Below are 6,000 nucleotides of genomic sequence, written 5' to 3'. Positions count from 1 at the left end.
TCCTGATAATATTAATACTAATTAGTCTTAAAATCCAACCAAATATTGACTTTTTTAAAGTGTTATAAGTTTTCTGACGAGGTGGCTGAGAAAGGGGATGAACCCATAAACTGGTACCACCAAAATAGTATAAATAAAAATAAATAATTGTTTGATTGCAGAACTACCTAACCCAACGTTATACCTACGCTAATATGGAAACAAACATATCAAAATAATTAGCTCATTTATAGCAACTTTCGAACTCTCGTATTTTATATTTGTTTAAGTAGCAAGTACTTAAAAAATTTAAATTACCACTTTAACTTTTAATAAAACAATTTTTATGAATGCGTCCACAGATACTTCTACCATTCACAGTCGTAATTTTGTCTTAACCTCATAGAAAATGTTTCGTTTTATGGAAAAAATCTGAATCTTTACACTTGGGGGTGTGCCTGAATATGTAGCACCGAATATTGATTCACATGAATTTTACTGCCTCGATTTGACCAAATTTTGGGTTTCCGATTTTAGATTTATTCATGTACCTTGTACTTTAATGTATGTTAGCACATGAGTCCGAAAGTTATTCATCATGTAATTATGAGGCCAAAAGTTTCTATGGATGAAAGCTATTATTTGATTTAAAGTAACTTTTGGCATCACATTCTTTAGATTTTTTTGATAGTTACTTCACAGTTAATAACATGATTATGACTTTTTCTTTTAGGTTTATTTCTCTTATCTGTTATTAAAATAACTGCTATTAAGTTAATTTTAGCTTGGGTTGTAAGTTTGAAAGGTGTTTTTTGCGATTCTGTGAGGCCGAAGTATACAAAAGATGAAAATAATTTTAGGTTAGATCGTTCAACACTCAGCCAATTATTTATTTTTATTTATACTATTTTCGTGTGGTATTGCAAGAATAATGGTCAACAATCAAGTGTTTTAGGCTCAAAAAACGGCAGATCAAATTCCTGATAATATTAACACTAATAATTCTTGAAATATAACCAAATATTGAATTTTTTAAAGTGTTATAAGTTTTCTGACGAGGTGGCTGAGGAAGGGGATGAACCCTGAAACTGGTATCACCAAAATAGTATAAATAAAAATAAATAATTGGTTGATTGCAGAACTACCTAACCCAACTTTATACCCACGCTAATATGGAAACAAACATATCAGAATAATTAGCTCATTTATAGCAACTTTGGACCTGTCGTCCTTTATATTTGGCTAAGTAGCAAGTATTTAAAAAAATTTAATTATCACTTTAGCTTTGAATAAAAAATATATTTATGAATGCGTCTACAGATACTTCTACCATTCACAGTCGTAATTCTGTCTTAACTTCATAGAAAATGTTTCGTTTTATGGAAAAAATTTGAATCTTTACACTTGGGGGTGTATTTGAATATAGCACCGAATATTGCCTCACATGAATTTTACTGCCTCGATTTGACCAAATTTTGGGTTTCCGATTTTAGATTTATTCATGTACCCTTGTACTTTAAGATATGCTAGCACATGAGTCCGAAACTTATTCATCATGTAATTATGAGGTCAAAAGTTTCTATGGATGAAAGCTATTATTTGATTTAAAGTAACTTTTGGCATCACATTCTTTAGATTTTTTTCATAGTTACTTCACATTTAATAACATAATTATGACTTTTTCTTTTAGGTTTATATCTCTTATCTGTTATTAAAATAACTGCTATTAAGTTAATTTTAGCTTGGGTTGTAAGTTTGAAAGGTGTTTTTCACGATTCTGTGAGGCCGAAGTATACAAAAGATGAAAATAATTTTAGGTTAGATCGTTCAACACTCAGCCAATTATTTATTTTTATTTATACTATTTTCGTGTGGTATAGCAAGAATAATGGTCAACAATCAAGTATTTTAGGTTCAAAAAACGGCAGATCAAATTCCTGATAATATTAACACTAATAAGTCTTAAAAACCAAACAAATATTGACTTTTTTAAAGTGTTATAAGTTTTCTGACGAGGTGGCTGAGGAAGGGGATGAACCCTGAAACTGGTATCACCAAAATAGTATAAATAAAAATAAATAATTGATTGATTGCAGAACTACCTAACCCAACTTTATACCCACGCTAATATGGAAACAAACATATCAGAATAATTAGCTCATTTATAGCAACTTTGGACCTGTCGTCCTTTATATTTGGCTAAGTAGCAAGTATTTAAAAAAATTTAATTATCACTTTAACTTTGAATAAAAAATATTTTTATGAATGCGTTTAAAGATACTTCTACCGTTTACAGTCGTAATTTTGTCTTAACCTCATAGAAAATGTTTCGTTTTAGAAAATATCTGAATCTTTACACTTGGGGGTGTGCCTGAATATATAGCCCCGAATATTGATTCACATGAATTTTACTGCCTCGATTTGATCAAATTTTGGGTCTCCGATTTTAGATTTATTCATGTACCTTGTACTTTACTGTATGTTAGCACATGAGTCCGAAAGTTATTCATCATGTAATTATGAGGCCAAAAGTTTCTATGGATGAAAGCCATTATTTGATTTAAAGTAACTTTTGGCATCACATTCTTTAGATTTTTTTCAAAGTTACTTCACAATTAATAACACAATTATGACTTTTTCTTTTAGGTTTATTTCTCTTATCTGTTATTAAAATAACTGCTATTAAGTTAATTTTAGCTTGGGTTGTAAGTTTGAAAGTTGTTTTCTGCGATTCTGTGAGGCCAAAGTCCACAAAAGATGAAAATAATTTTAGGTTAGATAGTTCAACACTCAGCCAATTATTTATTTTTATTTATACTATTTTCGTGTGGTATAGCAAGAATAATGGTCAACAATCAAGTATTTTAGGCTCAAAAAACGGCAGATCAAATTCCTGATAATATTAACACTAATAAGTCTAAAAATCTAACCAAATATTGATTTTTTAAAGTGTTATAGGGTTACTGACGAGGTGGCTGAGGAAGGGGATGAACCCTGAAACTGGTATCACCAAAATAGTATAAATAAATAACATAAATAATTGGTTGATTGCAGAACTACCTAACCCAACTTTATACCCACGCTAATATGGAAACAAACATATAAAAATTATTAGCTCATTTATAGCAACTTTGGACCTGTCGTCCTTTGTATTTGGCTAAGTAGCAAGTATTTAAAAAATTTAAATTATCACTTTAACTTTGAATAAAAAATATTTTTATGAATGCGTCTACAGATACTTCTACCATTCACAATCGTAATTTTGTCTTAATCTCATAGAAAATGTTTCGTTTTATGGAAAAAATCTTAATCTTTACACTTGGGGGTGTGCCTGAATATATAGCACCGAATATTGATTCACATGAATTTTACTGCCTCGATTTGACCAAATTTTGGGTCTCCGATTTTAGATTTATTCATGTATCTTGTACTTTACTGTATGTTAGCACATGAGTCCGAAAGTTATTCATCATGTAATTATGAGGCCAAAAGTTTCTATGGATGAAAGCCATTATTTGATTTAAAGTAACTTTTGGCATCACATTCTTTAGATTTTTTTAATAGTTACTTCACAATTAATAACACAATTATGACTTTTTCTTTTAGGTTTATTTCTCTTATCTGTTATTAAAATAACTGCTATTAAGTTAATTTTAGCTTGGGTTGTAAGTTTGAAAGTTGTTTTCTGCGATTCTGTGAGGCCAAAGTCTACAAAAGATGAAAATAATTTTAGGTTAGATAGTTCAACACTCAGCCAATTATTTATTTTTATTTATACTATTTTCGTGTGGTATAGCAAGAATAATGGTCAACAATCAAGTATTTTAGGCTCAAAAAACGGCAGATCAAATTCCTGATAATATTAACACTAATAAGTCTAAAAATCTAACCAAATATTGATTTTTTAACGTGTTATAGGGTTACTGACGAGGTGGCTGAGGAAGGGGATGAACCCTGAAACTGGTATCACCAAAATAGTATAAATAAAAATTAATAATTGGTTGATTGCAGAACTACCCGACCCAAATTTATACCCACGCTAATATGGTAACAAACATATCAAAATAATTAGCGCATTTATAGCAACTTTGGACCTGTCGTCCTTTATATTTGGCTAAGTAGCAAGTATTTAAAAAATTTAAATTATCACTTTAACTTTGAATAAAACATATTTTTATGAATGCGTCTACAGATACTTCTACCATTCACAGTCGTAATTTTGTCTTAACCTCATAGAAAATGTTTCGTTTTATGGAAAAAATCTGAATCTTTATACTTGGGGGTGTGCCTGAATATATAGCACCGAATATTGATTCACATGAATTTTACTGCCTCGATTTGACCAAATTTTGGGTCTCCGATTTTAGATTTATTCATATACCTTGTACTTTACTGTATGTTAGCACATGAGTCCGAAAGTTATTCATCATGTAATTATGAGGCCAAAAGTTTCTATGGATGAAAGCCATTATTTGATTTAAAGTAACTTTTGGCATCACATTCTTTAGATTTTTTTAATAGTTACTTCACAGTTAGTAACACAATTATGACTTTTTCTTTTAGGTTTATTTCTCTTATCTGTTATTAAAATAAATGCTATTAAGTTAATTTTAGCTTGGGTTGTATGTTTGAAAGTTGTTTTCTACGATTCTGTGAGGCCAAAGTCTACAAAAGATGAAAATAATTTTAGGTTAGATAGTTCAACACTCAGCCAATTATTTATTTTTATTTATACTATTTTCGTGTGGTATAGCAAGAATAATGGTCAACAATCAAGTATTTTAGGCTCAAAAAACGGCAGATCAAATTCCTGATAATATTAACACTAATAAGTCTAAAAATCTAACCAAATATTGATTTTTTAACGTGTTATAGGGTTACTGACGAGGTGGCTGAGGAAGGGGATGAACCCTGAAACTGGTATCACCAAAATAGTATAAATAAAAATTAATAATTGGTTGATTGCAGAACTACCCGACCCAAATTTATACCCACGCTAATATGGTAACAAACATATCAAAATAATTAGCGCATTTATAGCAACTTTGGACCTGTCGTCCTTTATATTTGGCTAAGTAGCAAGTATTTAAAAAATTTAAATTATCACTTTAACTTTGAATAAAACATATTTTTATGAATGCGTCTACAGATACTTCTACCATTCACAGTCGTAATTTTGTCTTAACCTCATAGAAAATGTTTCGTTTTATGGAAAAAATCTGAATCTTTATACTTGGGGGTGTGCCTGAATATATAGCACCGAATATTGATTCACATGAATTTTACTGCCTCGATTTGACCAAATTTTGGGTCTCCGATTTTAGATTTATTCATATACCTTGTACTTTACTGTATGTTAGCACATGAGTCCGAAAGTTATTCATCATGTAATTATGAGGCCAAAAGTTTCTATGGATGAAAGCCATTATTTGATTTAAAGTAACTTTTGGCATCACATTCTTTAGATTTTTTTAATAGTTACTTCACAGTTAGTAACACAATTATGACTTTTTCTTTTAGGTTTATTTCTCTTATCTGTTATTAAAATAAATGCTATTAAGTTAATTTTAGCTTGGGTTGTATGTTTGAAAGTTGTTTTCTACGATTCTGTGAGGCCAAAGTCTACAAAAGACGAAAATAATTTTAGGTTAGATAGTTCACCACTCTGCCAATTATTTATTTTTATTTATACTATTTTGGTGTGGTATAGCAATAATAATGTTCAACAATCAAGGATTTTACAATTTACTTCCTTTATCGCATCCCCTTTGCTCCAGCCTTACTCCGCTCTTTTCCACTTTTTTCATCCACCCTGCTTCTCTTCCACCTTCATTCAATATTTCTGTTATACTTTCCTTATTTCTTTAATTTCGCCCTAGTCTTGTAGCATGTATTCTAAAGTCTCTTGCGCTTCTCCACACATCTTATATATTCTTCTGCCTTCGCTTAAGCAAAAGTATTTGTTTCTTTCTTCATGTCCAGCCCTCTGTCTAGCAATTACTTTTTCTCCTTCATTCTTTC

The sequence above is a fragment of the Zophobas morio genome, unplaced genomic scaffold, assembly GCF_036711695.1.
Source record: "Zophobas morio isolate AGI-343-1 ecotype UQ-CSIRO unplaced genomic scaffold, CSIRO_AGI_Zmor_V1 ptg000023l, whole genome shotgun sequence".
Taxonomy (NCBI): domain Eukaryota; kingdom Metazoa; phylum Arthropoda; class Insecta; order Coleoptera; family Tenebrionidae; genus Zophobas; species Zophobas morio.
The sequence above is the reverse complement of the archived record's forward strand: the minus strand, read 5'-3'. Positions refer to the sequence as shown.